At 33.1% G+C, this 13,563-nt stretch overlaps 1 protein-coding gene across 1 annotated transcript in view; it reads left to right on the forward strand.

Moving 5' to 3' along the window:
- LOC147069113 (diacylglycerol kinase eta) overlaps positions 1-13,563 on the forward strand; it is a 100,598-nt gene that overhangs the window by 10,141 nt on the left and 76,894 nt on the right. The window lies entirely within an intron of this gene.

Consider the following 13,563-nt stretch of genomic DNA (forward strand, 5'->3'; position numbering starts at 1 on the left):
TTGTCATTTTTTAGTTAAATGTGATAATAGTGATTCTAAATAAAATAATACATATAAAGAAAAATAGTTGGCTATCAAACGTCACTTTAAACCATGTGAAAATCGTTGAAAAGGTTGACTGTTGGTGTCATAACTCACATTTTTCAATTAATAATCTGAGTTCTGGCCTCATCAAGGCCTTTCCAATCAATCAGGGAGCTCTATTTCCCATAGTGTGCTGTGTGTCTGCAGCCGTAGGAGTATTATAATTATATATATATATTTTTATTTTTTTTTAATATTGTAAATCAACTCGCTCACTCATTAATATTCATGGGAGTTCAATACTTTTCTTCTAATTACAAAAACAATGCTCTGGTAGTTTTTTTGCCATTATCTCAAAACTCGATTTTTTGAATATATTGTGTTACTACTCTGGACAACTCAGATACCCTATAGCTAGTATCTAATTGAATCTTCGTCGAACATCATTGTTTTAAAATTTGTCTGAAATAAATGTCACTTAAAACCTCTTAAAAATCTGTTCTATACTGGGTGACGTTCTTGTGTTGGGATGTCTCAATCGTTAACAGCTATATTCTAACAACTCATCAGCGGATTGCAACAAACGATATTCCGTTAAAAATCAGAGGTCCAAAAAAAATTTATCAAAGAATACAGCGCCCAAAATGCTGGGCATACGGCGAGAAGGGTCTAAGTATATATGAAATTGCGTCAGTTATTACCAACATCTCTTGGCAACAAATAAATGCATCCATTTCATTTCTCAATTATTAGCTCTACGACGTGACGTGTTTATTCTACGTTCAAACATACACCTGTCTCCGCGACGCAGGTTTCCGCCGCTTTTTATATTACTATGTACTATAATAATTACTGCTACGGCAAAATGCTGTTCGAGCAAAAGGCTTTCGGCTATTTGTGAATCGACTTTATGTTTTCGGCTTTTTGTCCAATTTGTTTTCTTGGATTTAACTATTCCAAATCAATTGATGGAAAAACAGGTTTCAGAAACGTTGGTCTATATCGGTGGTTCTCAAACTGGGGGCATGAAACCTGTTTCAGGGAGTTGTGAAATATTTTATTATAATTTGTAAAAAATAAAAATAATATCATATAACCTGATCCGTACACGTATTAGTGCAGTGCTTCCAGATTATGCTATGGAGAGATGCACGATGAGCATAACGCGTAAAGACAACACATGTTATAATCGTATATGGAAACAAATGGTAGGTATGCGATGTAATAGAGTAAATATATATGTATAAAAAACCTGAAATATAAATGTACAGCAAACAATATGACTCGAATAATATATAATATCTGCACTAAGCTAGTTATTACAATATATATAAGAGTTTGACCTAGAAGCCACTGGATTGACGAAAAAGTTATAGTTTGTGTACGAACTACATATATTATAATACACGGGACCAAGGTAAATGAAACCATCTTGCAGAGGCTTTCGTTCAACAGTGGATTGATCCAGGCTGATGATAATAATAATGGAAAAGTTTGAGCAGCACTGGTTTATATAAAGAAGTTGCTCTTGTTTCAGGTCGTATACACTATCGAGCTTTCTGAGCTTTTATAAATGACGAGCTTATTCATTGTCAACGCAACAATGGCCAAACAAATGTTTTGAGTTTAGCTTTAAGGCCCTTTTTACGACACCCTTTACTACCTAAATTACAAATTATACGCTGAACAACGAAGAAACTATATATTACTTTTAAAAAATACTGTTGTATATTCGGGGACTTAAAGGCCCCAAACGTTTCTGATGATTAACATTTCAAGAATGAAGACCTTGTGGATAAAATACTGTTCTTATAGAGTTAGCGTATGCCATTGGCAGCATTGCGTGTATGAATCATAAACAGATTACTCACCTGAGCAGAAAAAAGTATGAAAAAAATGGTTCCATGACAAAACAGAACATGACAAAACAGAACATGACAAAACAGAATATGACAAAACAGAACAATGACAAAACAGAGCATGACAAAAAAGAACAGTGACAAAACAGAACAGCCAGGGGAAAAATAAAACATTCATTTTTGTGGAATCTATTTATCAATTAAATACTTATAAAACTTAAGCTTATTAAATATCAATTATTATATTATATTAAAATTAAAATATTGACAATTTTTGCGCAGATAAATGAACTCCAAAGTAAGTACCACCATAAATAACTAATTAAATATATTCAAATTCAATAATCCAAATTTACTATTATATAGTAAAAAAAAAAAAACAGGTAACGCCAAACGTTTCATTAGAGTTTTGAATTGCAACATTTTCCGTTATAAATATATTTTTGAAGTTATACTTCTTTTGGCGCGTTTAGTAGAGGGTAAAATTGAGAGCTCCGTGCGCACAGCGTTACGAAAGTGCGACATGATGAAGTTAGCCGTGAACGTGATCGGATTATTCCCAACGCGCATGTGCAAAACAGTCAGCTGTATACAATGGCATTAATATGGACGAAGCATCTGGAAAAAAAATGACACTCACTTTTTTGTCGGGTCTGCCGAATAGCATAGTCTGTTCTAACGCTATTACAAGAAATGTGATATTGCTATAAATTCCCGATGCTTTTTGTCGGGTCTGCCGAGTGGTTCGGTTCGAACGGATTCGCTCAAATGAACATTGACACTAGAAGCACTGTTCTAACGCCATTACAATAAAGGTGATATTGCTATAAATTTCCGATGCGTGATATCGCATAATGGAAATTGCGTGACGTCTACCTATACATGTGCGAATGTTGTATGCGCGAATTTACTTGCTAGCTACTGTATTGAGTGAGTTGTCCACAAACGCAAGGTACTCAGCATAACACGTGGTTAATTTTAAAGTCCATATCGAAGCAGTTCATGTACTACATTTTATTTATATTTTATGAATTGTCAATTATTATCTCTATAAACAGATATATATATTATTATTATTGATACTATTTATTAATTTCTCCTACATTGTGCAGTGAAAAATTCATCAGTGACAAAACTTGTGTAAATAATAAATAAATTTTAAAAGAATCTCTTTGGTTGGGGTTAATTTTTTGTCAGTATTTTTTAAAGTATATATTTATTATAATTAACTATTTCTTTTATTCAACGAATAATTCACAAGATTTCATTCTGATTATTGAACATTTATATTATTTTGAAAAAAACACTTACTGATAGAGTATATAATAACCAATAGAAAAAATCTTTTTTGAAAAAAGTAAGTCACCCCTACGGGGAATCGAACCCTGTATCTCCCGAGTATACGAGTATTTGGAAGGAACGCTGATGGGTAGGTATAGAAATTGACAAATAGTTAAAATTTGTTCGCTATTAGTATGTCACGCCTAGGGAATCCAATCCCGGAATCCCGAGCTATTTTCGATACCTATGAATCTCGGGATTGGTAAACATAATCCCGGGATTTCGGGATTGATTTTTGTCTTGATTGATTGATTGATGATTATGGAAAATAAAATAAGAGCGAAATATAACAGAAAAAATACTTTTGATAAAAAATAACTACATTAGAAATAAACTGAGTTTGAATGAAGTTTGATTTATACCCATGTGTAGGTTGCCGATTCATTTTATTTTTTTCACATAAATTATTAAAAATGGAAAGATTGGAAAAAAACAATGCTTTGCACTTTTAAGAAAGTAATTCCACCATGATATCATACGTTTTACAGCAGTTTCATATTTGGCTGACTAATTAGATTTATGAAGCGGAAAGGCCATAAGTACGCCATGATTATTTCCTTTAATATTTTAAATCTCGCTAATCCATTCATTAATCTTTACTATCAGAAACAGCAATCTCCTATTAAATTTACATTATTATTTATATTACAATATTATTTACTCCAATAAACTTGTGTATTTCCAAGATTGAATGTAAATAATAAATGTCTTAAATAGTATAAATTATACTAGATTTATTTTTGACCGATTTTATCAATGTTATTTGTAAATATAAAAATTTTATATTAACAATTGAAAAGATGCCAATCCCGGGACCAGTCCCGGGATCCCGGGATTGTCAAATTGTAATCCCGAAATCCCGGGATCAGAATTTTGGCTCGGGATTGGATTCCCTAGTCACGCCGTAGCATAATGGCTTAATGCGACGGATGAGGCGTATACTCGGGAGATACAGGGTTCGATTCCCCGTCGGGGTGACTTACTTTTTTCAAAAAAGATTTTTTCTATTGGTTATTATATACTCTATCAGAAAGTGTTTTTTTCAAAATAATATATGTTATATATTTATTAATTCAATAAAACTTGATAAATCTAATAATCTTGTATAGAGCTCTTCATTTAATTAATCAAAACTTTATTCATTGCATTAAATATCTTCCTTCAATTATTTTATCGTATTTTTTACTTACGTAAATTATTGGCACGCTGGATTGATTTTTTGATTTTGATTGGATTTTTTATAATACCATCTCAAAATAGGTAAGTATCTACAATCTTTCATGTTCAAAATAAAATTAGAGAAAAGAATATTTTTCTTTTAAAATATGTATGAGTACATTGGATATCTATCAGCAATTGGAGACAAAATAGGGAAGTCTACATTCAGTAGTGGATCAATCTCAGCTAATGACGTTGATGATGATATTAATTAATAATAATAAATATATTCGTAAATAAAATTTGATAGAGATGATATCAAATGTGACTGTCAATTCATCAATACCAAGTTTTAGTGATGTTGTTTCGTCGAAACAATGCCCGCAATTCACGAGGGCTGACGGGTGTCGGCGCGTCGCGTTGTGGATGTCAAAAATATGTATAAACCAATTCGCGAAACTTCACCTGCGTCAAAAACACCGATCCAATTTCCGAAATGATATTTTCATATTTTGACGCACGGTTGCTTTGAACCTTTTCAATAAAATACTTTAAAAAATATTTATACCTAAGTTTGGCTCAATAATCCTATCGGAATCTTAGTGTATTCATGAATAGGTTTTATAACAGATTTATTTATCATATAGGTAATCATTGAAAATACATTGCTCGGGGAAAAAAACCGGTACTGTTCGGTTATACGGAATACAGCGGAAAACACATTTTGAAAATACCCGATATACTGGATTATTTGTTAGTTTGGGTTAGTTTAGGTTAGGTTAGATTAGGTAAGGTTAGGTTAGGTTAGGTTAGGTTAGGTTAGGTTAGGTTTGGTTAGGTTAACCTAACAAATAATCCAGTTTGTCGGCTATCTTCAAAATGTGTTTTCCGCTGTATTCCGTATAACCGAACAGTAGCAAAAAAGCGATATTGTGCACTATCTTTTTCATTAAGGCTATACCTCAGTTGAGGCATGGTCTAAAAATATCGTGGCTAGGCGTTGCGTGGATTGTGAAAATGACGCGTGCCGAACGAAATATAATTTGTCATATAAATCCAACATGCGTCTATTTAATGTTCTGTTTATTGTTCTATTAGTAACAATAATAATATATCCATTGACATGTTTTTTTTTTCAAGTTAAATGGTAACGTTTTTTAGTCATCTTTACACGATTTAAGAATTAATACCCCCGTTGCCATCACGAAACAAATTGACGTGTTCACAGCTCGACGTTTGCTTTCCGATTGCGTTTGATTAAAATTTCGTTGCACCTATAGTTGAAAATTATTTTCCGTTTCACTGAAGTACCATCTTAATAATAAGCTATTGATTCCATCTATGACGCATACAATTGATAACTAATAACGACTAATAGATCTATTCAAACTACACTCGACAGCACCGTTTCGTTATATTTCCGAGATCCAAGATAACTCCAGTATGTTACAGATGTTTGCTGTATGGAAAACAATTATCTTCTTCATCGGCCATATCCGACCCTTATGGACACTTCCAAGAATCGGCGCTTCCAAGAATCCTTATCGCTCGCCAGTCTTCTTGCTTCGTTTTAGGTCAACCCAGCATCACTTAGCTCCACTGTATACACTCTATAGATAGTATTCAGAGGCCTTCCAGGACACCGGAATCCGGTCGGCTTGAACAACAGGCAAGCCAGGTTAAAGTTCTCTTCTGGCATCCGCACTACATGGCCAAAGCAGGTCCAACGTCGCCTTTTCACTCTAGAGTAGGGATTCTAATCCCAGGCTCCCGGGATCCCGAGCTATTTTCGATACCCATGAAACCCGGGATTGGTAAATATAATCCCGAAGATTTCGGGATTGATTTTTTTATATTTTTTTATGGAAAATAAAATATAACAAAAAAAATGCTTTTAATAACAAATAACTAAATTAGAAATAAACTGAGTTTGAATGAAGTTTGATTTATACCCATATGTAAGTTGCGGATTCATTTTATTTTTTCACATAAATTAATAAAAATGAGAAAGATTGGCAAAAACAATGCTTCGCGCTATTAACAAAGTAATTCCACCATGATCTCATACGTTTTACGGCATTTTTATATTTGGCTGACTAATTAGATTTATGAAGCGGAAATGCCATAAGAACACCATGATTTGCTTTACTATTTTAAATCTCGCTAACCCATTCATTAAGTCTTTAATATCAGAAACAGCACACATTATTTATATTACAATATTATTTACTCCATTAAACTTATGTATTCCAAAGATTGAACGTATACAATATTAACAATAAATATGTCTTAAATAGTATAAATTACACTAGATTTATTTTTGATCGACTTTATCAATGTTATTTGTAAATATAAAAAAATTATATTAACTATGGAAAAAAATGCCAATCCCAGGATCCCGGGATTGTCAAATTGTAATCCTGAAATCCCGGGATCAGAATTTTGGCTCGGGATTGGATTCCCTACTCTAGAGTGATGAGAGGTTGCTTGGTGCATTCTCTTATCTTCTCGTTACTGCTAAAGTCACAGTATCCGTCGCAAACATCTTTTTTCGAAGCTCAGTATACGGTTGTGCTGTCATGATTCGCTACCGTAAAGCAGCAATTATATGCGGCTACATAAAATGCAAACTTTAAGTTAATAACCGTGTTTTATTCGTTATTCGCAATCTTGCACCTTTCGTGTCAACTTCGAGTGAAATCGTATGATGTCCTGCTTACGCAGTGCGCAACAATCTAGTAGTGAAGGTTTCACGTTGATTGATAAAGTGAATTTTTTTATATTATTACCACGTTTTTCTTAGCTCGAATTCTTGTTTGTCCGGTGGTTGTTTATCCACTACAAATCTTGCAATCAATTTTTAACTAACTTTCCGACTAGCTAGACATTTGAAACTTTTATAATATATCAGAACACGATGCCAATGTATTCTTTTAATATTTTTAGCCATCTTTAAGTAAAATTGAATTCATTTTCAGTTAATTCTGTTTTGTTTGAAAAGTTATTTCAGAAGAAATCCGTAGTCCAATCCACTATTATTGGTTGCTAAGGGGTGGTCCTAGCATCTAAATTATTAATATATACGTGCATTACTATGGAAATCAAAATTACATTTTAGTATGCTATATTTGTTTATTTGTTGCAAAATAGCAAAAAAAAATGATTTGTTGACAATTGCCTTATTGTCCTAAATTATTAATACATGGAATTGTCAAGTTTATATGATTCAATAGAAAATTTAAGAACGTGTTATATAAAAAGTTCTTTTTATCTTGCAATTATTTCTCTTATGGAGACAATGCAAAAATGCATCATGAATGGGACATAGCGTAGTTTTTCACATTATTTACAGAGTGTATAAAATATTATAATTGTTGTCAGTTGCGTATCACTGCCCTGCGGCAAAAATTATCCACAATTTGAAATTGCGTCAGTTAAAATAACAGCCGACTGACGAATAATTGAACTTCTGTTTTCCCAACTAGGTACGTCATGAAAACTTTAATATTGGTTTTCCCTCGAAATGTACGGTTCGTAATTAAAGTATATTTTAATATGCTACGATGTAAATTGATTCTAGTTCGTTATAAACGAATACAGTGAAATATATTGATATTTATTTTTGAAGTTATACTTTTTTATGCGTATTTAATGTGGTAGGCGGATTTGTGACATGTAACACATAATTTATTTTTTCACACAAAAAATACACTACATTTGATTCGAACCAACGATTGTTCGGTTATCAGCCGAACGCATAACCATTACGCCACAGAATGATACTGCAATTATGACAATTATACAGTATAATATTATAGTTTCGAATTGTTCCGTTACTAAGCAGCGAATTTATTATTGTCGGCCATTTGCAATTCCTTGCGTTAACAAACTATTAAACGTTATAGTGGCAGTTCACTTTAAAAATAAAAACAACGATAAATAATTATATAATTTAGTATTATAAGTTAAAGTGTAATAAACCAACGGCGTTCCAATAATCGGTCCTTTTTCTTGATTGTGTAATTTAACAAGATAATTAAGAGCTAGTCGAAGAATCTAGTTTATCACAAGTGTTCTTTTTGTTTTGTTACGCCAAAGAAGTATAACTTCTAACGCGCGTACATAAGTACACACACCGAATATTATTATATATTATTCTAATATTCTCTGTAGAAAATAAAATTCCCAACTTCATGGAAAATCAATCAATATATTATTTATATACATGATCGGGAACATCAGTCGTTTGTTCTGCCGAGGTGCAGAACTAACCTACTATTGGTAATGCCAACTGGGCGGGCAATAACTGTGTTGAACGAAATCACTTCGGATGGGCGTTGTTTTATGATTTTTTTTAAATAGGGCCTACTTATCTCGTTTGTCGTATTTCCCTGTACTTAATAATTGTTGTATTAACTTTATATACTGTTATCTAATACTGCTTCTCTTTATTTGTTTTGTTCAGGTCATATTTTGAACGTCTTGAATTTTTAATTTGTAAAGTTCACTTTATGTAAACAAATAAATTTTAATTTTAATAGTAGTGGGGCTAGAGCCTCTACCCCTCTCCGATGCATGCGTTAAATAATAGATGTTTAAGGTCCATTATTTTTTTTAAATAGACAGACGACACGAAGAATCTATTAGTGATTGTCCCAGACCGATAGCGTCATTAACAAAAAATAACTAATTTTTTATACAACGAAGATTTAAGAATATTACATTCTAATTTTTGAACACTTCCGAGAAAATAATATAATTATTAACCAATAAAAAACCCCGCAGGAATTATTTGTTGAATAAAAAAAATAGTTAATTAAAAATTATTAGCAAGTTCAAGTAAGTTACAAACAAAAAATCTTAGAGTGATCCGTGACGTCGGTTAGTAATTAAAGTAATACCTACCGCCGATTGCCAATAGTATCTCAATTTGGAAAGCACACTTTTGTGTATATTAAAAAAGCCAATAGTTAAAAATTGTCGTAATTAAGTATGACTCCTTTAGCATAGTGGACTATGTGCGTGGGCGCGATACTCGAGAGATGCAGGTTCGATTCTTGCAGAGTATTTTACTTTTTTCAAAAAGATTTTTTCTATTGGTTATAACATTATATTTTCTCAGGAGTGTTTTCAAAATTATGATGTAGCTGCAGAATAATAAGCGATCGAATATCTATTGTTTATAAAAATATCAAATTACTTTGCAGTAATATATTCCCAGCGAATCCATTTCCAGTAAACAATTCAGCTAGATCAGCAAGTCGATTGGCGAAATTAGAGAAGGTGTATTATTACATTATATCACAGCACAATATACCATTACGGTGTATTAGCTGAATAATCATTTTTCATATTATTTTCTTACAACTGTAATAACAAATAATATTTCATTTCGCCACTCAATTTAAAACGCTGACTCTATATTTAGTTTAATATGATTATGTAACAGAATTTAATGTTAATGTACTACCTTTTATTGTATAAATAACGAAGAACAATTTATCTCAATGTCACTCGAATCCAAGTACTTAGCTCGTAACTATAATTGTATAATATACTATTGTACCGATACGCTGCTAATAAATCTCACCCTGCTACATCGAAGACTTCGTTATCATCATTCTCTACCTACACATCAACCCAACAGTGGTGACCCCGACGTGACATGTATGTTCAAATAAAATAACGTTGCAGGTTTTGAGTACCGGACCGTCTTCAGATTTTACTGAAATGTATATTCATTGCATTAGCATTTGTATACCTAATTTCAAGTCTCTGGGTATACGATAAATATATTAAAATTAAGTATGATAGAAAAACTTAGGATGAAAATGTTCCAAATCAATGTTGGAAATCTTTTACATATACCTATACAAAGTTTGTAACCAGTAAGCTAGGAGGAGTTTGAGAACGCTATTTTTTACCCCTATCGAATCTAATATTATGTCACTTATATCAATCGGGTAAGGGGTCCCAAGATTTATAAAATATTCTAGTCCTGTATGGAGGGTGGAGTACGTGGGGGCTCAGTGAAATTTTTTTACGCCCTATACACGAAAATCGCCGATAGTGCGAATTCTGCTTATGTGTGAGTTAAAAGCGTCATGATTGAATCGACAACCAATAAAATATTTGTTTATTTATAAGAAAAGAATGATATTATGGCATTACGGTTATTGACCAATGCGTCGTAATACATAATGATTTACCTACAATACAAAATTAAAACAGTATGAAATGAATTTTTTTTTGTTACCATGTCCGATTGTAATAAGATCATAATTATGGGCCTCCATTGAGTGAAGGTTTTTGTATTAACAGATTTTCTTTTTTCGAGAAATGGATGTTAGCCACTTCTGTCTGGTTCAACCTGGTCAATAGGTTCATACTCTTACTCATACACAAATTGAAAAGCAATATGTGTACTTGCTAAGCCCAGGATTCGAAACTGGGACTCACGATGTTATAATCCGACGCTTAAGCCACGCAGCCATCGTTGGCACATCATGAAATCAATAAAAATACTAAATTAATATTAACAATCAATATAAAAGACGAAAGAATAAGAAGCGAAAGTGCGTTCTTATTAAAATTAAATAATAAAAACAATTATAAATGTAACCTAATGAACACGTCCACAAACGTTATATAGTTTTTAAAAAATCAACCTTTGCAGTGCTATCAGATAGGTTAATCACACGATATACGGCTGCATGTCTCACGTGGCCAAATGTGCGGGAACGTGGCGATGGACCAAGGAAAATAACACAACATTGTTCTTACTCTGTGCTCCAATGCTGGGAACGTGATAGGGTGAAGTAAGTCACAGGTCATATTAATAAGATAGAAAAGCACAACTAGTTTCCATAATTAAACAAGACTTTGAAGCCGGATTTTGTTTATGACTTAATGACGGTCAGGACATTAAATGCTTTAAATCCTTCAATCTTTTAATGCTTCAAATTCGCGTTTCGCACTCTAATGCATACAGACGTAACAATTGAAAATAACATTTTCTTTTGACCATGTCCGATCCTAATAGGATCATAATATGGACCTCCTTAGGTTAGAGGTTTGTATTAACAGATTTTTGTGTTTGCGAGAAATGGATGTTAGCCGCTTGCTCAACCTATCAGGTCCATACTCTGAATCCAAACAAAAATTAAAAACAATTTGTGTATTTGCCAGACCCAGGATTCGAACCTGGGACTCGCGACATTATAAACCGACGTTTAAGCCGCTCGACCATCATCGGAGTGAAAATAACATAATATTTTTTAACATGTGCTTAAGTTTATCCACACTCGGAAATTTAACCTTTTTACTACCACATCCAGAAGTTAACGCACTTTTCATCACTTTGTATTCTATGTGTGAAGTGTATAGAGGTTTTACCCAACTCTACAACTGCCACGCCATTTTCTATTCTCATGTTTGGGGCATAGACAGCGGCGAAGCGGAAATAAGAATCTGACGGTTGTCTAGAGATCTCGTTCATGTGTAGAGGTTATAAGGATGCTCCAGTCCTTCGCCGAATTATCAAGTTAAACCTTAGCGATAGAATATAATTTAATACCATGGTACTCGTATTTACCGTGTAGTAACAAACAAGGGTAATTGTGCCGCAGGGGTGGACACGAGCTTTTATATTTTTTTTTACGAAAACAGTTTATTCCATGTAGACAATTATAATAAATGCATTTTCTGTCGGCACATCAGTTTTTCGATCCAATAATCGTTAATTGAACATTTGAAATTTTCATACATTTTGATACACCATTATCACAAACTAAAATTGTATGATGTAATATTAGATTGGGGTAGGTTAGATTAGGTTAGGTTTGGTTTGGTCTAAAAAGAAAGTTGTAAAATCTCATGTCCACCTATACGGCACACTTACCCAAACAAGTAAATGTGCGCCATAATATAAGCGATATAAAATACCAACTCGTATATTATTCAACTCTGTCCAAACGCATGTTACACACATGAGCAACCTATCAGATATCAAACGAATAACGGATGTAGTTGGAACAAAGTAATAATAATAGAATTGGGAATAGTAGTTAGTATACAGTTGGCTATTCTCCTGATCATAAAATGTTGTGCATCACTGAGTTATGAGTTACTGAGTAATGAGAAAATGGGTAGGATAAAAACTTGCATTCCGAGTAATGCAGTTTTCGATCATTCGCTTTTCTTTTTGGCTAGAAAACTAAGCGCTTTTATTCTGGCGTGCGTCAGCAAATTTCACCTGAGTTAGTATTTCTTAGAAGCGCACTGTGTCTACTAAAACCAGCCCATGGGAAATGCTGTCTGGTTACAAAGACGGTTTTTCATTCTGAATATAATTTCCCGCGAGAGTTCTGCAGTGGAATTGTGCGATAAGAGAAATAGGTTGAAAAAACAATAGACTCTGGCATACACAAAACACTTATCAGTTTATTAGTAATGGGGCAACGTACTGGTATAATAAAAGGTATTGATATTGTAAAATTAGGATTGTGGCCTACGGCCCGTTTTAGACGGGACACCGGTGTTGCGCTCGATATAATATAGAAGGCCTTTGTATTCGAATAAACGGGCATTTGTATTATGTTTATGAACGCCCCAGAGCTAATGAATCAACACATAATTTCGCGTTATAAATTAGGGCATAAAACTGGCTGCGGTAATTAAAACAAGTGTATCGGCGGCTTGAGAATGTAGCGGCCGACGGAAAAGTGTACCGGACACGCGTTGACTCGTTAGCTCTGGGGCGTTCATAAATATAATACAATGGACCCTTTATTCGAATACAATGGCCTCCTTATTATATACAAGCGCGACACCGGTGTCCCGTCTGAAACAGGCCTAAGAGTAAAAATATAAAGAGAGTGTATTTTTCAGTTATATGAAGCCATGTTTTTTTACGTAGTATGTACATATTAACCTCAATTTTATTATTACTAACTTAATTATGTAACAGTATGTATACCATCATTTTGCTTCTCAGTACGGCTACCAAATTTAAACACGACATAGTTAACCATATTGTCTACTAAATTAACTATTAATAATTACCACCAATTTTATATTTAACACAAAAACAATAAATTTCAGCAATACGTGCTCGCAGTTTTTAAATGAATTAAGTCATTCAAACCAATATTTACCGACCACGTATACAAACAATATTTAA

This window comes from Rhyacophila brunnea, unplaced genomic scaffold (assembly GCF_057557595.1).
Source record: "Rhyacophila brunnea isolate RB1 unplaced genomic scaffold, BYU_Rbru_1.0 scaffold_24, whole genome shotgun sequence".
Lineage (NCBI taxonomy): Eukaryota > Metazoa > Arthropoda > Insecta > Trichoptera > Rhyacophilidae > Rhyacophila > Rhyacophila brunnea.